The sequence below is a fragment of the Takifugu flavidus genome, chromosome 8 (genome assembly GCF_003711565.1).
Source record: "Takifugu flavidus isolate HTHZ2018 chromosome 8, ASM371156v2, whole genome shotgun sequence".
In the NCBI taxonomy this organism is placed as follows: Eukaryota; Metazoa; Chordata; class Actinopteri; order Tetraodontiformes; family Tetraodontidae; genus Takifugu; species Takifugu flavidus.
Genome location: NC_079527.1, coordinates 3,528,796 through 3,552,124, shown reverse-complemented (window position 1 = coordinate 3,552,124; position 23,329 = coordinate 3,528,796).

Below are 23,329 nucleotides of genomic sequence, written 5' to 3'. Positions count from 1 at the left end.
GGCATTTCCATTATGTTGACGTGGAAGCTGTTGCTATAGGGGTCTTCGGCAAGCGTGGGAATTTAGAAAAAATTCCAATCCTTTTGAGGCTTTTTGTCCTTGGGTGTGGAAAAGTTCTCTCTCAGAGTCAGACACTGTCTCGAGTGTCAGAAAATCGGCAAAGCGCTTTCACCTAAGCAATAATGAAAGTACCGAAACCGTTTCCACTGCAGATGGTGCTCTTATGTAACGTCGCTACACTTGTCTTCATGAAGCGCAGGGTGTTTTTGAAAGGACAAATTTAAATTCAGTAAATTTGAACAACCGCTGAAAGTGACAGATTATTAGTTCAGCCATCCTAGCCTTGATCGTCCTTCCTGTCCGATGATATAAGGCTAAATATAAAAAATAGCCCTATTCAAATTCAGTTGCCAGTGCTTCAGGAGGTGAATTAAACTAGTGTTATTAAATATATTGAAAATAAATCTTAAGTGTCAGTTTTTCCATGTACAAAAAAAAAAAGTAATTTACTTTATCATTCAAACCAAAGTGAGAACAGGCTTTAATAAACTTAAGATGAACATACTTGTCTGTTTGAATCTATTTGAAGAGTTAATAGTCATATTTTCACTGTTGTATCTCGTAGGTTTATGTGCTTGCTGTTAGCACATAATATACTATGTTTTGTTTAAGACAGTTTGGGGGAAATGTATCCTGGCCTTTAAATGGCAAGATTTATATTACTGTAATAATTAATGTCACTCCTTTAACTAAAATTAATTCTAATTGGACTCACTTCAAACATAATAACAATGACTGGTCCAGTTTAGGTATCCATCGAATGGTATGCACTGTGTGTAGTCCTGCAGATTTGTGTGCATTTTATAAGCAAATGTTCATTAGATATGTGTATGTTATATTGTACTTTTATGTTTTTTAGAACACAAGCACACTGAGAGCAACATTGCAATAATTGTGGAACCACAAATGGTTAATATAGCAGTTTTTTTTAGTTTTTACAAGCATTACATGAGCATCTAAAATATACGTGTTATAAAAAAAATACCTGTACACACACACACGCACACACACAGTCACTTTATTTGATTAGGATTCGGTGACTAGCTAGCTTCTAGATGAAACTAGGAACAATAGTAGTGCGTCACTGTGGATGTCACAGTATTAACAATCGACAATGGATGCGATGGTCGGAGCCCCCAGTGGCAGCCTAAAATTGCGATTTATTTTTTTTACAAGGTGAGACACAAAAGCAAAAAACGGTCGAATCTCAAACACAAAGAACCCTGGGTAGGAGAATAGGCCAGAGAGACGTATTAGTCCACATCCAGCACATTCGACAAGAATCAGGAAGGGATACACTTAAAGCACGGACAGAGCAACAGGCATACGCTCACAGGCAACAGCAGCCAGGCTGACTAACACTACAGGGAGAACAGAGCGTTTATACAGGAGGAAGACAACAAGGCACAGGGGATGACAAATAGGCAGCAACAACCATGGAGATAAGGAGAAAGACGGGCTTACAAATAACAGAAGTACCAAAATATGAATTCTAAAGTGGTGACTAAGATGAATTTAAGCTTTATCTGCCTAATCTGGAAAACACAGTAAAACCTAAGGGACTAACAAGATGATGGCATCTGCACTCCCTTGTTATTCACAATACCGGAACAATTAATGTTATCGCGCGTGAAAATAGTATCTGTTTTCAAGACTAAAATTGATCCATTAGCAATGTTGTGTGAGTCGCCCAGTATTGATCAAATCAAAGGGTCAAATCACAGGGTGTTTTCCCAGAGAAACCAATTTATATGAAGTGTGGAACCAGGAACAGGATTTTGAGATCGCCAGGTGATCCACGTGGCTCTTTCGGTCACATCTGGACCTGAATACTAATCCACATGATACACATAATCATTCAATGCATGCATTAGCACCTTTGGGGCTAAGACTGTGGGGATGGCCTGTCAATCATAGATAGTCCTGCTTTAAATAAGTTGAGAAGTAGATAACGTATAGAAAACGTGTTTTACAACTCAATGTCACTGCAGGGGCTTAAATTAGCCATTGTGTCTGTCAGGCATTAAATAGAGAGTTCCTGCCTTTTGCTATCCAGCGGTTTATAGTCAGCTGTACAGTATATGAGATGGAATTAAAATGGAACAAACTGGCACCCCAAAGCACTGGGTGGCTGTTGAATCCATCCTGAACGTGTTGGCAAGCACAATCATTAACACTGTTGAATGCCAACCACAAACACCTGCACTGGCCCCAGGGTGAGTGAAAGTAGCCAGATAGCCATCTGGTGGCTACTGGGGATGGGTCTGAATACAAATTAGGGCAAAATGTATAATGGGAACATGATTAATATGTCTTTATTTCTGTAAATGTCAAGAGCATTCTAATTATAAAGGTTTATTCTGGATATTTGTTTGCTTGTTTTTTTTTTAACTCAAAGATTCCTACTGTTGTAACATTTAAATACAGCGTGACCGCTAGTACACAGCCAATGGAAGCAGATGCTAGCAGGCCTACTAATTATCAAACACCGCTCTATTGAAAGTGCCACAGAAAAAAAGGTACTGAAGCTTACAGCTACAGTGTAATCACAGACTTTGTACGGGCCCATCTGTTAACATATGCATGCAAATGTGCTATCAATTTGTGAATGAGTGAATCCCATTAAAAGCCTGTGTTCAGGTAAAAGCAACTCCCCGCGACTTAGTATTCCTCTGTAATCTATTTCTGTGAACGCTGAATACGCGCAGCCGTGATCATTGAAGTGTTTTGTTTGTTTTTTTTAACTCAGGGTTGATTGTTCAATTATGACTGTTAAGGCTCCTTTTTTAATGTGATAATTTTGAGGAACTGACTTGAAATTGTGCCACAGGCATCAGGGAAGTACAAATACGTTGCTGTCATCATGTCAAGATATAACATCTGTAGTAGGTATGTAGGTCTGGAACATATGTTGTAGGCCTGGAAACCAAAAAAAAATACTGATCTGTGGACGATGATCTGGAATATGTGATCCCACCTCTTGTGAAAAAGCTTTAAAGCGATAATAACAGAAACAAAATATTAAAATTAGCTTACTGAGGCAAAAAACAACCTTTTAACTTAATTTTTTATAATTGAATCATGACTTGTAGCTGGCACTGGTTTAATTTGGAACTGTGGAAACTCTGGTTACTCTGCTTCAACCTGGACTGAATGAATCTATTTCTGGACCTTTTTCATTTGGATCAGTTTCTTGGAAGTAAAGATTTGTTGAGATCACAGCTGGACAATCTAGACCAACATGGATCAATCAATCAATCAATCAATCAATCTTTATTAATATAGCGTTTGTTACAATCCAAATTGTCTCTAGGCACTTTCCAGAATCCCAGGGCCTGACCCCCAACAAGCAACAGTGGCAAGGAAAAACTCCCCTCTAACAGGAAGAAACCTTGGATGCACATCTTGCTCTGCAGCCCAGTGAATTCATTCTTAGAAGCAGATATAATAAGGAAATATACATATAATTTAAAAAATACATATAATTCTGCTCAATTCAAACTGTGTATCCATGTAAAATGGTGACATTTGTTGCATTGTTTCACATCCAGTTTTTCTTCCTAAAGCACTTCTTGAGTCTGCGAATCCTCACCTGTTCTCGCCACAATGTGAATTACACTTTACTTTTCAAGCTGCCTCCACCTCACGTTATAGAGCCGTAATGGCAGAAAACATACCAAGCCTGGGGAACTGTGGTCTGACATAGAGGGTCTTCGGGTTGTCACTTTATCCAGACTCTTTCATAGATTTTTCAAGTGCCACATACTGTGTCACCACAGCATGCTGGACTGCTCTCATTATTCCAGACCCCTGTGGCCACCAGCTTAGCTAAATCTCATAAATCAGAATATCCACCCTGCTAGAGAGATGAGAACAGGGAGCTTGGACATGCACTTATCTCTGTGTAGCGCTACCAACGCAACAGGTACAGGAAAGGACTTTGTGTTCTGTAAAGATGTAAGAAAATGAATTCTTGTTGACAGTATATGAATAAAATGTGATTTAATTAAACTGTCATCCATATAATTGGGCCGTTCCATGGACTTCTCCATCCTGAGGGGAGATTGTATACTTTCACCTCCAGAGACAGGAGCTCCCCTCAGCTCTCCCTCTACACAAGGGCTTATTCGTCATTCTTTCTCTGAATTCTTCTTTGTATGCGACAGCACCGCTGAACCTCTGTCTTAACTGTCGTGCTTTAGATAACATCACGGTGAAACACAGGTACCCCACCTTCCTTTGATTTGATCTCCTTCAGGGTGTAAAGATTATTCATTTTTATTCATTCAGACCTTTGCAAAATTTACCATTTCGTCTAAATTGGGAAGATGGGCAAATCTAAGGCTGCATTTATCACCCCAGGTTCAAGTCAAACATGTTTCTAGGACATGCTTTCTTTTGTGATTGTATACCTTGCTGACATTTTTATGTGCTTTAGAACAGATAAATAAATTGGGGAAAAGACTGTGTTCAAGTGTAAGAGAGATTTTTAAAGAACCACCTTTTAAAATGGAAAACGCTCCCACCTCTAGTATAAGTTCTTCCTTTAATGGTTATCTAATCTCTGAAAATAGGCTGCAGATGGACCCAGTTAAAGTCCAGGCAGTGGCTGATGGTCAATTAACCTCACCAAACATTCAGAGGCACAGAGATCAAAGTGTTATTGAGAGCTTTTGCTCAGCTAATATGAAATCAATGCTTTTTTGATTGGAGCAAAATGCAATAGGCACAAACACCACTAGATTTAAAAAACATATATGTGCATAGAAGACAGCAGTTCACCCTTTATGTGTTTCATCCAATGGACAGATAGGGAATCATTATACAGACCAATTGCAACAGTGGTATAATGTCACAATGTCACAAAGGAAATAAACTTAATACTAACATATAAGAATATTTCAGCTTCATGATTCCTTTATAGCCAATCAAGGAGTGTGGAAGTGAGTTTCTCTTGGCAGCCTTTACTATTTTCACTACACCTTAAACATATTTTCCAATAATCTAAACCTACCGGAAAGAAGGAAGTCTCTCTATCCTAATGAGATTCCTGTTTGTAATGTTGAAAACAGGAACAGAGGGCAAGAATTCTGAGTCAACTGCGATTGGTTTTCCATAGCATAAAAAAGCTTAGTAACAAATACATTCACAAAAGTACAGTATATACAATAAATGAGCAGTCATATTTGCCATTCTGGACAAAAGAAAAATTCTAAAATAGATCCAATGTATCTAATATTTAATCTAACATGGACAAAATTTGATCACTGACTTGGTGGTCCTGTTCTTGGAAGGGAAACTCACACTCTAGCTTAGTTTTTGCGTTAAAAATATGAACAGGAATACAACTCACATTTAAGTAGTAAAGCAATTATAAGCAAATGTGGAGCAAATTTTCCTCTGCAGTCAGCGTGTTACATGTGTTACATCACCACAGAGCTTTTCCCTAGATGGTTGTTTTGTTTTTCCATGCAATAACTAACGCACGCTGAAACAATGTAATTGTGCAAATCAAATTTATTTAAGAAAAGCAATTAGGAACTTATGACATCATTCGCAAATGCACAGAAACTTTAAGCCTTGTTGTTTTCTGAGGTTGTGGGTGCAAAAAAAGGCACAAAAAAACCTTAAAGAGCGCCTGAACTATAGTAGAGCAAACAAACCATAACCAAAAGAGCTATTAAAAAATTCCGAGGATAAATTTGTCACATACATGAGCACAAGCTCTACTTACATGAGCCAAAATTGATTTTTACAACCCCGTTGGGTGTATTTAAATTTTACAACCCTCATTACGGATCAAGTGAAAGCATGCTCTTAGCGGTCCTGCTGATCAGGCAATATCGGCATTGAACTTGATTCATTCATCAGCCTTAGGTTAGAGAAAACATTTTTAATAGTCAGAAGTGCACAGAAATTCAATTACTGATTCATTTTGGTTTTTTCCTACACACACGTTTTTTTCAGCTGCAGCTGATTCAGAATTTTCAATTCAAGGGCATGGATGTGACATTCACCCGTGTCAAATTGTACAAAGAGGGTTGTTCTGCAGTCACCTCATTCACACTGAGGCATCCGCGTGGTTCTACAGGGGTGCAATCGCTCAAAAGATATGGCGCACATGTTTACACAATAAAAACTATGCTACTGCCAGGGGCTTTGCATAATTACAAATGGGAAATAAAGGGCAAACGTGGCGCTATTATTGTTATCCCAAAGGTAGTATAGTAGATGATCGCTCACTTTAATAATGGTGTCAAAGGAAATATATTCTTTCTGAGAATTCACACCTGCCTTGTATAGAATTTCTGTTAGTTTTGGAATTATGGTCCTGTTGATTATTATCAACCCAATTTGAAAGACACTAATGTATCATTTGAGAAACATAACAGGAAGAGTGCAAAGCAGGCTCTACCCTTCTTTTTCTTTCCAATAAAAGCAAGGAAACTGAATCAAACAATGAGAAAATCGCTGATATTTAAACACCATTCCCATGTTTTTGTGTGTGCCTCAAGAGTAATGCAAGACCAAGTATTCAAAGGCAGAAAATGATAATAACACTGTGGGTGATGCTCAAAAGCATGTTCCAATATGGTGATGGTGGTAGATAATGTATGTTTCCCTCGTGTTTCTTTATTGGTTTATAATGCACTTGTACAATATGAGCCAAGATGATGGCTATAAATCAGTCTCTCTTCACACAGTAAATAGCGCTGATAGAAACATTTGCTGCATACATCATCTAAATGGTATGGCCACAGGATGTGTTGGGGGAACGCTGCATCCCAGTCCTCCGATGTGTCAACACAATGCAGATCCAGCAAAGCTCCTATGAAGCCATGGATTTTTGTTTTTTGAAAGAAAGAAGAAAAATCTTTTCCATTTTACTCAATTTAAGATTTAAAATACAATGATAATTTCAGTAATGGGACGGAGATTGCGAACTTTTGGCTTTTCACCTTTATAATTTCCATTTCCTGGGGTGCATTTTTTCCCAGTGGGCTTGTCAATGCCACTACCCTCACCATATAAACACTACAAAAATCATCATTCTTTAGTTATACGTACAGGTTGGAAACACTCTGTTCCCATGGAAACAGTGTGAGGAAGCTTTGCAGGTTGGTGGCAAGGACCAGGCTGTGCATCACCTTCTTCTGCCAAATTTTTTCATCAATGTTGCAGGTGTTCCTACACCTTTTATCTGGCTTATTTCTTATAGTTGTGAGCCGTAAAGCATGATCAAAAGGCTCCTTGAAAAGGGACAGAAGAGAACAAGCTCTAGCTTCGGGCACTAAAGATCTAAAGTTAATATTCAGATCTTGGACTCAGAAGAGCTAGTCTGGGAGATTTGGATGGGCTCATGCTTGTATTTGGCCCAGGGGCATCAAACATTTTTTCTCCTGCAGATGTGAGCAGAATATAAACCAGAACAGAGTTGTCCAAAACATTCAGTGATGCCTATTGCCATTTGCTCGTTATTTCCATTGTCCATACAAGACAGAAGACACTGCAGGGTTTTCTAGGTAAAGCTCCTATGTGCTCACACCTTCCAATTTCCATGTCATAAACATACAAACTTATTCCACCTCCACGTCACCAAGTAAAATTTCAGATGGTCTCCACGCCTCATTTTCCGACAGATCATTAATCAGGTAAACCCAGATTGTTGCTTATCAATGGAATTTGCGGGAGATTGGATGGAATTACCAAGATGTCTCTAAAATGTCAAGCGAATTACCAATGCCAATGCATATCATTAAGAGTCATTCGTCCGGGGCGCAGCGAGTAGTCCACACGGTGACAACAGGATCACGGGCGTCCTTGGTTATCTCTAGTCCCTCTATAATCAATCATAAGTCAATTCGACAGTGCGCATTGTGCCTGGCTGACTTCTGGGGCTATTAGCCTCTGATCCCACCTTGGCCATTCAACTGTGTTTCCCAGCATGCTATAGTCTTTTTTCCCTGATGGTGATCCATCAATGACATTTACAGCTAACATTTCAGCACAGCTGTACTGACTTCTAGGATCGCTACAGTGCAACACACTGTGCTAATCTTCAGTGGGATTTTTTTGTGTTACTCTTTCACAGTTGTTGACTAGGGAGTTCATAGTGGTGCATTATAGTAAATCCAATGTTTCATTTGGTTTAACAAATATAAATAGGAAATAGATGGCAGATGAGGAACATCTTTACCCATTTATATAAATGTTAATTCAGCTAACAAGCCATGTTTTTTTCACATTTTTGATAAACCTTTTTAAAATATAAACTTCCTTGGATGGAATGTTAATGCAAGTATCAGTTATCAAAAAAGTCAGCTGTGGGGCAGAAGGGATTTTCATTTTTTAAATGATGATACATTTTGACGTTTATCTGGAAGTTTAATCCTATCAATTTGGAAGCTCAACTTGAAGTGAAAAATACAAGTATGAATGAGTAGATGCACAAACAAAAAAATACAAAAAATGTCACTCTGGATTTGACATGAACGTGTGTGAGCAAGGCTGAAGCACTAGTTCTCTTTTGAGAAAACATTATTGAGTGCTGCACAATACATACTCTGATTTTAAAAAAGTAAAAAGGATGTAAAAACTTTTTTCTTTTTTTACACTCATCTGAAATGTCAAAAGTATTTGCAGAATGCTTGAATCTAGAACTTCACAGACTTGTGTTAATCTTAGCTTCTTTATTAGAATTCTTTTTTTCAATCAAGTTTATGGGATTTTCACAGCTAAATGTAAAAAGTCATATTTAAAGATGGTGCAGGCAATATGAACCTCGCTGGTTTCCATCCTTCACTGTGGTCCCAAGTCCTCCCCTTGTGAAAACAAGTTCATATAAATCATGGTCAGTCTTGAAACATGAGACATTTTATCTATCAAGCTTCAGCCAATTTTGTTACAACTAGAGTTTAAAGATTGCCCAAAATACCCTTGCAGGAAATAGGTTAAAAAGGAGGAACTACTTAGAATATATTAAACAAAATCAAGCAATAATTCTAATTTTGCTGAAAGTCCAATGGGTTGATGACAGCTCAAAGAGGAGATCAAAATCAGAGTAGTCCAAAGAAATGTCGATGACTTCTAAGAGGCTGGATGGGAAAGAAAGCAGACTGTGGGTGTAAGCTTCCTCTCATCATATGAGGACTGTAGGGAAAAGAGATAAAGAACAAGACAAATGAGCAAGGTGCCAACGATACTCAGGGGATTCTCTGTCTCAAGGATGCTGCAGCCCAGAGTTAGGAATGCGACCTGGTTGGGTAGCCTGACCATTACAGGACACACACCGCTTACACTCACACTTAGAGCCAATTAAGTGTCTCCAATCTACTAAATATGCATGTTTTTGATGTGTGGAATGAATCTATTGAAACAAAATAGGTCGGACATAAACAGAGCATTGCCAGTTCCATCAGCATAAAATAAGCATAAAAAGGTGCAGCAACCAAAAGTGCGGCTATCACGAATGCAAATTAACATCAGACATCTTGTACTTTACTTTGGGGCAGATTGATAAAAGGGGATGAAGTGACCAATCGTATTCCTAAAAAGACATGAAAACTCTATACACTTGTGATACTACCTGATAGTTTTTCACACTTTTGTTTGCCACGTATAGGACTAACCAACCCCAACCTTTTTAAGGGTAAACAATAATGATGAAATACTGGGATGATAACTTGATGATCAATGAAGTCTCTTCATGCACCGCTGCGATCTCTAATGATAGCATGATAAATAACCACATGTTGACAGAGTCTTGTGTCCTGGGGATTCCTTTCAATAGTCATTGGCATGAAACACTCACAAGAACTGCTTGCTTGTGATCTTTTATTAATGAGAATGAATCCCTCTGGAATGGCACGACCATGTGTGAAAACAACTGGCCAATAAATGAATAAATCAGGAAAGAATGAGACCTTAGTCCTGGAAATCCCTTGTGTGGTACCAAGCACAGGTAAGAGCGGTCTGCTGATGTAGTGTTGAATGTTTATGCTAAACAGCCGCTACTTCTAATTTTTTTTTTACTTTCTAACTCACCGGTTAGAAAAAAAAGGGCCATGGACCACACAAAAACGAAACTTAGGTCATGATTTGCTTAATTCATGTAATTTAATTCACATCACCGCATAGATAAGGCGTTTAATATCATGTACTTACCATTGTGATGTCCAAGAGACCCAGGGACACATTATTTATATTATAATTAAATATGGATTTCATACATAAATTTGGAATAGAATTACTGAAGAAAAATGCATCCACCATCTCAAACAATTGATTGAGTGTGTGTGTGTGTGTGTGCATGTGTGTGTGTAAAAAGGTTTATTTGTGTATACATTTATAACAGGGCTACATAATTGCAATGATCTGCAGCACACTGCCAAGGATGCGTGATGTATAGGACTGCAATTATTTAGTTAGCCACGAGTGTTCCTGGGCTGCGAAAAATAATAAAGCAATAAATAATGAACCAATCAGATTGCCATCTACCATTCTATCATTTGAAACGCAGATGTGCCGCTTGGCTTATAGCTGATTGCAATGGTGCAAGATTTACCATGACAATGACAAGATCCCGTGTCTGGAGACTGAAGCAGATAAATTCTGGCGCAAAGTAAAAACAAAATAAATGTGTATTGGCGTGGGGCTATTGTTGCATATTTGTGTCCTCCCATGTGTCTCTTTCTATGTGACAAGTGGTGTTAAAATGCACCCTGTGCATCCTTCATTGGGCCGCTTTATTATATACACCTCATTAATGACAATATCAGCCAATCGGATCACAGTACATCAGTACATCTAGACGTAAACATGGCCAAGATCCCTTGCTGAATTGCCATGCTTACTGACAAGCTGGTCTGAGTATTTAAGAAACAACCCATGACACCCTGCATGCAACATGTCGAAGTGTCCTTGAGCAGGGCACTGAATCCCTAACATAGCTCCCTTTGCTCCACCATCAGTGTAGCAATGTGCATGAATGGCTATTCATCAGTGTGTGAATGCCACTGTGAAAGGGTGAATGCACACTAATATACAGCAAATCAGTGGTCAAGAAAAGACCAGAAAAGATGTAATCAATCAATCAATCAATCCATCAATCAATCAATCAATCATCAATCAATCAATCTTTATTTATATAGCATCTTTTACAATCAGAATTGTTTCAAGGCGCTTTCCAGAATCCAAGGGCCTGACCCCAGACAAGCAACAGTGATAAGGAAAAAAAGAAGGAGAGGGAGAGGAGAGGAGAGGAGAGAGGAGAGGAGAGGAGAGAGAGGAGAGGAGAGGTAGAGGGAGAGAAGAGGCATAGAGCATAGAAATACATACAAAAATACATTATATTGAATTAAATTGAATAAGCTGCTGGTTGAGTGGGTCAGCGGGGTCGGAGGTCAGTATACAGCTCGTAAGGCGGCGATACCTGTAAATGAATACAGAAGGGGGGGGAAGAAAAACTACACAGGAAATAGCATTACTAGTCTACTTGATGAGGAGGAGTAGAGGAGAGGAGAGGAGAGGAGAGGAGAGGAGAGGAGAGGAGAGGAGAGGAGAGGAGAAGAGAGGAGAGGAGAGGAGAGGAGAGGAGAGGAGAGAGGAGAGGAGAGGAGAGGAGAGGAGAGGAGAGGAAACCATGACCCAGTGGGGTGACAGAGGCCTGTCAGGTGATCATGTAAATAGATACAGCCCAATTGCTATTTACACATTTTTACAAATCTCTAGAGGTTGCAGAGAATGGTCAAAAAAACATTGACAAAATATCCAGCGAGGGTCAGTTCGCTGGGCTAAAATAACTTGTTGATGCCAAAGGTCAGAGGAGAGGAGAAAGTTCCGAATATGACATAAACAACATGCGGCATGATTCATTCTGCCTTGTTTCAGCGGTTCAGGCTAATGGCATTGGTGGTGTCAAGGGGTGGAGGCCAGTGACCATAGTGTGCACTTCTTTTGCCATATCCATTGGGAAAATATGCCATGTCACAATGCTCAAATCATCTCATGCTGGTTTCTTGAACATGACAATCAATCATCAGATCTTAACCCAGTAGAGCAGCAAAATCCCATCCACAACACACATTATACACATTATATACACTATACATGATGCACCAGGTGCCCAGTAGTTGGAATCTTGAAAACTTGAGCATTAGACAGAATCCCCTTTGCAAATTAGACTGCAGCTTTAAAGCTACTTTTAAAGCATATTCATATTCATATTTGATTAGCTCAATACAAGTCACTCTAATGCCTACATATTTAAAAGCTTTGACAAGACATTCTGAAGTGCTCCTCGAGAGACTACATCTGTTTTTCAAATGTCAGTCAGAAGGCGACGTACCGTGGGGTGGTTGTCAATACATTTATGTTTTCTCTATAAACAAGGGCCTGATTTGTCTTCACCCCCTTCCCCCCTGGGGTGCAGAAACATCATGAAATGAAAATGCCACATGATGAGCATGCTCAATAGTGTCAACACATCCTGCTTTGGAAAACAGTGTTTGATGATAAACTGCAGCTTGGATCAATCATTGCATTTGTAGTTGAAGTGAAGTTGTGGTCATGCTTATTTTAGAGTTGTTAATTCCTCCTGCTGTTTAACTAAAGCCATTCTTCTTTACGCACCTTTTAATTTGTTTGAGGCTGAAGCACTCGTGCTTTCATGCTGTTATCCAGTCACACTTTTAATTTAATGGATGTTCTTTCAGCAGGGCCCAAATTGAAAGGCCACCAGTTTTCTTTTTGTATTCAACTGAGTCCCAAAAGGCTGAAAGAACCTAATCTTATATTCTGCTTCAAAGGATTATAACAATGGTTTAATCTTCAGTCTGCAAAGACTGGGAAAAATCTCGACCTATAATGTAAATGGAGCCATGTTTTAAAAGCGACACGGGGGTGGGGGTATCGGGGGAGAACTTGCTTTAGCCAAAGGAAATGGATGTGTGTGCAAATTAGACAGCACCTGGTCCACCTCTTTGTTTCGCCTCCCTATGATGTGGAGTAAAATTTACGCTTCCTCATTTGATGAGCTCCCAGCAAAAACTACTACTCCCATTTTACGACTAAATTTACAGCCCAGCAGAGCTTTTCACTTGTTGATTACGGTCGACTACAGCGTCACACAGAGTAGGGACAGAACATTAACGATCATGCCAAACATCCATTACATGTAGGATGTTTGAGTCGTTTTTTTCCCACTGTAACCTTGCTGCAGCTGTTATTTTCTGTAAAAAATGTAGTGGTGAAAATATCCTGAATGTACAATAAGTGGAAATCCTAGTGACCTTCCTCTTTGTAAAGTCTTAAACAACCTTTCCACAAAAAATGTAACATAACCACACCATATAAACCTTCCACTTAAAGATTGGTGGTCTGATTTCATAAAATTAGACAGCCTATTACATTCCATTAACCATATTTTTTATCCCCATCGAAAATGACTATCTAGACTTAGACTTAATTATTAGGGGAAAAGGTTTTGGAAAAACATAGCCTCTATTTAGAAATGACAATTTTCACGCAGGTTGTTTTCGACTTTACTTATATTGTTTAATGTTGATTTCGTTTTTTGACAGGACAAGATATGACACATATCCTTTGTTTTTCTTTGTGTTTCCTACACATATCAATCATTATTTGACGAGCAGACACTGTGATTCCTGCGTTTTGGGCCACCAGCTGTGATAGTAATTAAAAGTTGAGTGCATATCTGTCATTGGAGATGAAGAAGATTGATGTGATATTAAAGATAGATGGGCGATAATTGTGCTGCAGAACTTAACAAGACTTCCCGGTGGTCTCTCCCGTGTTCCTCCTCACCACCCACTGAGACACTGCACATCTATGCTGTCTGTCAGTTGGTATAATGCGCTAAAGTTCCCAAAGTTGTCTTATTATATACTTTATAATATATTTACTGTAACTCCAGATACATCTATACTAACCACAGCTTTGCCTTATAGTTTTCCAATCTAAAAAGACTGGCAGGTTGGCTTCCTTGGCTGATTTGTGCTTGTTATTGTGTTCTTTGAGAGATTTTCCAGTTAAGTGAACTGAATGTTGCCCTGGTATGTTGGAAACACAAGGGACGGATTCATTTTCATGAAATAATCCTCAGATCCTAAAAATGACCTGGGAATACAGCCTGGAATTGTATACTTTTCACCTCTCTTGGTATGTAAGGACATGTGGCTATACACTGGTCCAGTCCTCTATCTCGGCTAACACTTCTGCCCGCTGCCTACAGCTGGAGTTTAGCATTAGCAGATTCATATTCTAAGTCAGTCAATTCTCTTTAAATCACACGTGGGTTCCCAAAAATAGGTACTTCTTTCTCATATTTTAAGACTGTCTAGGTGCATTCAAATTTAACGCCACAGTTGTTTATTGTCTCTAAAATCTGTACAGCAAGAGTTCCAGTGTTAGCTGAAATTGAAAGGCATTTAATGGCTAGTGTATATTTTATTACAGCCACATTGCAGGTGCAGCTTGTGACAGGATGTTCCTTGTTGGAAAGTAAGCCTTGACAGGTCACAGAAACCCCTTATTACTGCAAACTAGTACAAATGGCAGAACTAATGATATATTTAACCATATCATTAAAACGGCAAAATGGGGGATCATGGGTTGGGCTAACGTGATTTAAAAGATCACACGAGCTCAAAAGTTGATCCTTGTCTTCTGAGAGGTCTGGATCAGATCTGGACCAAGCAGAATGCAACCGTGTACTCTTTTCATCATCATGCTTCTTTTATTGTGCTTCTCAATCGGCCCCTCGTGTGTGTTAAGGTTAAGAGTCATGTTTAAAATGTAGGTCACAGTTTGGAGTAAAAGTAATGAGGAACCAGAGAGCCGCAACAAACAGTGTGAATTATCACAAAATGAATCATACCCCCAACTGATGAACTTGCACCAGTGTATAAAGAATAATAAAAATCCACAGATGAGGTAAACAAGAGTGGAGTCTGCCTAAATTATTTCAGGTTTTCAATCATTTTAATGGTTTTGGCTCCAAAATTTCTTGGTCGGGTTCTGTTATTGGTGCAGCTGATGACGGTTTCCTTACTCCCTACTAGTTTTGTCGCCCCGTGCATGGCATGTGAACAGGAAGTTAAAGTGGGATTTGCAATATGGTTCGCAGGCACACTACCATGCACCAAACAAACTGTAGTTCCTGACTTTAGCTGATTTGAAATCCATGCTGTGTGTTTTCTGAAGAATTCAGGATTTAAAGGGTTAAGTTAGCATTTTCTTTTATGTATGTATCATACTTCCAGCTTGTTTATACATGAATTAACAAACTGATTATAATATAAAATTCTGAAACAAAATTCTGTGTAAATGTTTCATTTTAACTATCAAATCAAGCCCGTGGGGGGGTGAAAGGGTTATCCATTAATGTTTGTATCTCAGCTGCAGTAAGCCCCAGATCAGGTGAGAGGAAAAGTCTTTATTTCCTTTTCACATCGTAGGCCCACCAAAGGTCACCCAGACTCCCACATTGCCAACACATTACTTTTTAATTATCATCAGTCAAGCTGCCATTAATATGTACATCAATGGAATTGTCTTCTTGCTTTTGAACTACAGATGTCATCTTTAACCCCTGCCCTATATTTCCATTTACAAGGCACAGTAGAAAGGATCCTTAATGGTCTCTACACAAGAGTTTAGTTCCTTTAACTGCAGATTTAACTTTGTTCTGTCTCAAATGTCAGTCTGGTCCGAGGAGTCAAAATTCAACCTCTGTGAAATTACAGCAGTTCAGAATGTTCCAATTATGCTTCTCTCAAAGAGATCTTTCCAATCACAGTCAGTCTAAGGGACGCACACACATGCGCGTGCACGTTCACACACGAGCACACGTGAATGCGGACACATAGGGACATGATGTGAGCGCACAAAACGAACTTGTGCCAAGTTGTTAATTAGAACTGGCATCTCACCAACACCATAAGCAAGACATCAGGAGATTTTCAAATGATTTCCTGTTTGACAATACTAACAAATGAAAACACATTTGCTTGTGTCCTCCAGAGGGAAAGTACTGGTTTGGTTTGTGATTTTTGTCCCTCAAATGCTGCTCTCTCTGTCGAGAGATCATTTCATCTATCATTTGTGTGAGTATCTTTAAACATTGTAATGTGGCAGATGAAGCCATGATGAAAGAACCGTGTGGTATCGGCTCATAATGGACAGGACACAATGTCCCCTTCAGTCCGCTGAGGTAATAGATCCCTCCTCTGGTTTGGGGGTTCTTGGCGATGGGATCAAATTATCACTGCCAGCAGCGATGCTTCTAATCTTACCCAACAGGTAAATTCTAATCCTCGATTTGAGGAACAATTACCCTCAGATGAACTTTGACCCAAGTGATCAAACTGTCCATCCACACCGGGAAATTTATCCTGTCCTCAAATAGCATCAATTCAATGAAATCCATCATCCGCTCTTCAGAATAGGCCTTGTGGACGAGAGCGGCCTTATTGTGCGACAATAGGACAATCTAGCCATTGATACCGTGTTTTGGTCCTGATTTTGAACAATGCATCTCGCCTACAGCTGCAGCGAGCTGCTGAACACCTGTGTCTAAATCTGGAGGAGCCCAGAACAAGGAAAGTTTCCTTTTATCCTTTTATTTAGGAAAATGGTGACTAACGTCTATAGTTTGTTAAGAAGCAGCATTTAAATGTTATGGTAGTTTAGCATGGACAAAAATGTTCTCACTATCATAAATCCAAATAAATTTGTACCTGCAGGTTTTTGCCTGAGCTGTGAGCTGTTAACCATGTTCCGTAGACTAATGTTGTGCCTCTTAGCCTGAATAATTTAGGATCCACTGTCTGCAAAGGATGTCATTTCTTGGGAAGTTGTGATATTTTTCTTTTTTCTTTTTTTTTTTGCAACTGTTTTATGATTGACGAACTTGCTGTTTGCTCTCTTGGGGATGCAGCAATAGCACTAGCATGGTGACCATTGTTTACAGCTTCAAATGCCTCCTCTGAGATGCAGAGGATGAATATTTAACATATCAGAGTAAATGAAACATGTTGCTCTTTTCATGGAAGTATCATAGCTGAATCTCTGTGGTGTAATCCACTAAAGCAGTACTTGACTTTTTGTTTCTTTATCTTGCCTTTCTTTGTTTCAACTGGCTGTGCTTCCAGGGGACAAGGAACAAGGTGTTACTGTGAATGACGTTGTTTCAGTGCATATTGAAGTTGAGGAGCTCTGATATCTAACTTGGGTGATATGTGAAACAAACCAGCAAAGGAAAGACAGTTACCTGGAGCCATGGTTGTATTTCAATAGAATTTTACACCAACTGTTCTTTTGAGATAAACACGTGGGCTCTTTTCAGAGGCTATCTAGCAGCAGAGCACTTCGGGGGTTTGTGGCATCTGAGTTACAGAGCAGATGTACAAAATAGCTTATTTTCTGAACCAAACTTCATTGTTTGTGGCTATAACAGAAAATATGGATAAAATATCTGAACGCTGCAGAACAAACAAAACACATTCTGCAAATATTAACCCGTAATTCACTGGGTTGCATTATGGACCTTTTTGTCGTTGTATTTGTAGAGTGCTTTTATATGAGTTTAAAATCCTCTTTTCTGATACAAATATTACTGTATAATGACAACCCACTTGTGCTGAAAATACAGCCCTTTTCAGGGGATTTTTTTTCCCTGCGGTGAATCACTTGCGTTGCCTCACCATTAATTTTATTTTTCAAAAAAGTGATTTCCATTACATTCCTCCTATTGCTGTTTTTTTAATCTTTTCTTTTCTGAAAAGTTGCATACTGTAGGATCTTTAAGCGCTGTTTGCATAGGTGGCATCGCTGGCTTGATCAGGCTGTTATTGAAATGAGCCAGCAGTAGTTTGTCCTTCTCACATTTACCTTTCATTCTTTCATTCTGAGTCTCTATAGACAGGAATTTAGCGAAAAAACAGTGGGTCTTCTAAACCTATTACAGCTCCTCCTCCGTCCTCTTTTTCAGCCTCAACCTCTGAACCTAACTACTTTTTTTCCTTTGCCATCTTTCTTTCAACAAAGTTTAGCCGAGGCGGAATGTGTTTCGGGGGAGCGTGAGCAACGTGATGAAGCCTGCTGGTGTGCTAACATTTGACTTTGAGGCAGAGTGTGGCCCAGAGAGGCGTTGGCGATGGAGTTTTTGTAGTAATGGCCTTCTTTATGTGTTGTTTTTTCAAATTTTTGTCATTATTTTGTGAATTTAAAGGTTCTTTATGTGAGGCTCTGCAGAAATCCATTCATATGTGTCTTCAACACATATTTTCATGTCAGTTTATACTACGGGGGGAGATTTTGATATTGGCAGGTAACAAGTAAAAGATACACACAGCATTAAAAAAGATCAGCAAAACAACTAAAGCTGAAATGGAGAGGAAACAAAAGAAAGGAAGAAGAAAAGAGAATGAAAGCAACAAGGGAGCCGTTCGATAATATGAGATTGCCAGTGAACGCACATCCGTTTATCCGTCTCGCTCCGAACATTTACGAAGGCCGATGGTATCCCAAGTTTTCTCAACAGGCCATGGCTGTTCTTTTGGCCCTGGCAAGCTGTACAATGCAGTCTGGCTCCTTTACTGTCGATGGGTTCAAGCATCAACGATTGCAGCGATTTTATGAAGATGGAATTAGCTGCAAACTTCTTCTTCTTTTTAATTTCACTGCGCTTTGGCAGCACTACTTTTGTCTGCTCGGCGTTTCATTATGTTTGTTTGTTCGGAGCTCAATTATGTTTCATTATTTCTGCTGAGAATGATTTTATTGAGCCACATTTAGAAACCCAAATGAATTCAGCAACTCTTTCCATTGTTTGCTTAACTTCTGTTACATCTCTGGTAATTATAAAAATGGATGGGATTCTTGGAGAACGGAGGCACCTACACTCCCAGTCAGAGCAGCAGAGTCACTGTTCAAGTTGTGAACGTGTTAAATTTAAAACTGAATCGCAGCTTCTGAAAGAAATGATCCTGTCTTTTCTGTTTATCTACAGTGAAGTAAAAATGAAGTCGTTGACTTCCAAAAATATCCAGCAACAGTATTACCCAAACCAATAAGTCACACGCTAATTTAGCGTGGAGTCTCAGGAAATTGCAGGGTAATTTATGAAGACGTGCATCAGATATCTTCCCTTCTGAGGAAAAGATTTGCATTTGTGACATAACTACTGGTGACAGCTGCTAGTTAATGTCTAAATGAATTTGCTTCTTCTTGTTTAGTAAAAGATCCCCAAAGAAAATGTAATTAGCAAGCTTTTGAAACACACTATTAGTATTTACACAGATTTAAAGGCTTATCATAGAGTACAGTTTAACGATTGCAATGCAAATTATATTTTCCCCATTATATCATTTGATTTGCTCATTTTTGAGTCCAGCATGGCAAAAAGCTACATTCCTCTCCCTTGTGTAAGTCCTGTCTATTCAGAAGTTACAGCAGGTTTAGTCTTGTAATTTATGTTCTTTCATTGCTTTTAGGTGCTCCTTAATAATTTTCTGTGTTATTTTTGCTATGTGCGTATTTAAATTGATCAATAAACACCTGCTTTAGTGAAAAAAAGGTTTTCTTAAGTGTGCATACTATGAATCTTTATCATTAGTCCTCATATTTGCATCTGTTTACATGACGATATTGTATTAAAATGGCTGCTGTTGAGCCAGCAGAGGTTAAAAAAGGAGAGGAGAGGAGAGGAGAGGAGAGGAGAGGAGGAGAGGAGAGGAGAGGAGAGGAGAGGAGAGGAGGGGAGAGGAGAGGAGGGAGAGGAGAGGAGAGAGGAGAGGAGAGGAGAGAGAGGAGAGGAGAGGAGAGGAGAGGAGAGGAGAGGAGAGGAGAGGAGGAGAGGAGAGGAGAGAGAGGAGAGGAGAGGTAGAGGAGAGGAGGATCAACAATAAACTGGGGCTATTTGCTGATGCAAACCCAATTCTAACAGTATCTGTCTTTTACACTCGAGACCTTTAATCCATCGATGAATTCCTTGTTCCTGCATAGCATTTTGCATTGTTACCTCCCTTTTTTTCATTTGCCGGCTAGAAAACCTTTTTTTTCTTCACATATGTATTGTTCATGGGTTATTCTATTCTGCCTATAGTCCCTTGCATATTGCTGGAAAAAAACAGAAACGTGCACATTTCACGATTTTTTTCAGTCAGACTTCATAACCTAACTCTCGATGTTTAATAATCTAGAGTTAAAAACAGAGATTTAGAGGAGCCAGTCGAGGTGATTCGGGCATCTGGGCAGGATGCCTCGTGGGCGCCTCCCTGGGGAGGTGTTCTTGCAGCTGGTGGAAGATCCCAGGAGGTCATATCTTTTGGTTGGTTTTGAAAAGCCTTGGGACTCCCCCAGAGGAGTTGGTGGAAGTGGATTGGAGGTGAAGTGTCTGGGTCTCTGCTGAGGCTACCACTGCGACCCAGACCCAGATAAGTAGCTAAATGAAGCCAAAATGGGGTTTTTTAAAAACATTTTATTACACATGACGAAGGATAACAAAGCACGAGTGAAAACGTGGAAAGAGGGAAACATTCAACAATGGGAAAAGAAGAAAACAGGAGTCTGACAGACATCATAATAAACAGAAACTTTAGTGAAAAAGATTAGATTAGATTAGATTAGATTAGATTAGATTAGATTAGATTAGATTAGATTAGATTCAACTTTATTGTCATTACACATGTCACAAGTACAAGGCAACGAAATATAAAAATATAACGAAATATAAAAAAAGATATCACTGATGTGAATATTTCAAGATTATTAATACTGAACAAAAAGTTTTCGCCACATTATCTTACAGAAAATGTGATTGTTTTCAGTCCTGTAAAATGTAATCCAAATTAAAAGGTTATAAATAATGCTAGAAATATTACTCTCTGTATTATTTCTAGCATTATTTATAACGGTGCCACCTAATGAATCAAGCTTATTGGACTCATTAGGTCGCACCGTATACATTAAAAAAATTAGCCAATCGTTCTTGGGATATGCTAAATGAATCACTAGACTAGCTTTAGGCAAAAGCCTCGAGGGCGTAAAGATCAATGCAATTCAGTAATTGTCTGATGATTAATGATGAGCTCAGTGGCAAACTTGGCATATCTGAATTTCCTCTATTAAATGTTTGGTGATGCTATTTCAACAGAACGACCAAAAAACGCTGTTTCCTTCTTTTCTTTTCTCCCTTTTGTGGTATATTCCCTGAGGCATGGTTTACATGTGTGCATGTGCTGTATCAAAATGACAGAATAATGGCAGTAAACTAATACACACATAACACATGTGTGAATCTGTAATGAAATTCACTGTGATATAAGTTCTTATTTAAATGTCATTAGAGCCTTTTGTCTTTTTGTGTCACCTGGAAGGTCACCCAGCTGCCCTTGAGAAACAGATGGCTTTTTCTGAGATTATCTAGCACCATAAATACTGTAAATAATAGATTTACACAGAGCCCTCCGGAGCAGACATTTGTCCAAACACAGCTGATGCCGCAGACAGCAGAGTCATTTCTCTCCCTTAGCGCTAATGGAAAGTCCTCTAGAAACAAATTAGGCTTTTACATTTGATTCGAGCTCATTTAATGAATCCGTACATTCGTCTGAAATACAATCGATTAAGTGCGTATTTGTGTCATTTGCTCATATGAAGAGGTGAGAATGATTTGGAATAGCGTGCACTGAGGCCACTGAGGCCACTGGGGGAAGGTCAGTGCTGACACCATTAGTGTTTTTGCTCTCTCTTTGACAGGTTTCTCATAAAGAGTTGGATCGCTAATGGTTTCATTGATTGTTGGTTTTTTTCATTCATCACCTGGAAACTCAATGTCCCTCCCTCATTTAATGAGGCCACGAATAACAAACCTATCACGCTTGAGGAAAATATCCCGAACAAGTGTGTGGCCATCCTGAGGAAACACATCAACCACATTAGGGGAATTTACATTGCTTTAACAATGTTGGTTTTTTTGGTAGTAGTATAATATAAAGCGTGAGGGGGATGAATGCACATATATATTCCACGATATTCTGCTTTATGAACGTGGGTCTGCAGGTCTGGTGCACCTCTGGTCAGGTGGTTTCATATTCAGAGCTCTCCTAGTGTGCATAAGAGTAAATAAGCCTTAGCTGCTGTTTCACCATCACCTGACTTCAACTAATCAGCTGATCAATTCCAATTTGTATCAGCCTTTCAACTAAAATCCTGCCCTCACATACACTTAACAAATTGGCTGACCCGTGTTTAGCCATGTCGTGTGGAGACAGTCCTTTACTATTCGATCAACCGATGGCTATTAAAAAGCTTGTTAAATACAATCTGTCAGAGAACAACTAGTAAATCAGCTTTTCGCTGACATACAGCACACACAATTCTTTCTGTGGCTTAATCTGGGTTGTAAAATATATAGCAGCCAAAGGTGTGCCACAACAGCCACAACCACATCATTGTGTGGTTTCCTTTAGAGATCATATGAATTAACAGTCTAACTCAAAGCAAAACAATAAGGCTAGCAATAAAAACACTTTATCACAGTGCAACAATAATAGCATTACTGTAATTACCATAATTGTCACTTGCCTCTCAGTCTTTTGCAGTATTTGTAGATATTACTTGAGTTATATGCACCTATCTATCTATCTATCTATCTATCTATCTATCTATCTATCTATCTATCTATCTATCTATCTATCTATCTATCTATCTATCTATCTATCTATCTATCTGAATCCCAAGAGGCGCTTTACTGACATCTAGTGATAAATGGTCAACATTACAATATGCTGTTAAATATATTTCTCCACTTTTCAGTAGAGTATTGTTGTAATAAATTCTGGGAAATGTCTTTATATTTTATTAAACTTCTTATAATTATTATTTGTCTATGTTTTTTTTTTAACTTCCATGAGAACTTGAATGCTTTAAACATGCAATCCTTGCCGGTGTTGTTTTTACGTTCAGTGTGTACCTTCGTGAGGATGACAATACTGTTTTGGGTAAGGGGCTAAGGAATGCAATAACAATGTGTGTTCCAATAAAGGTTCATCGCATTCTTGTTTATGAATACATCAGTTTCTGATGCAACCGACATTATTATTATTGAATGTTACACTTTTCTTCTACGTTCTGTTTTGTTAACTTATGGGTAAGGTTTGCTAGACAAGGAAAGAGGACCAGGACTACACCCTGGACAAGAGAGCAGTGCTATCTATCTATCTATCTATCTATCTATCTATCTATC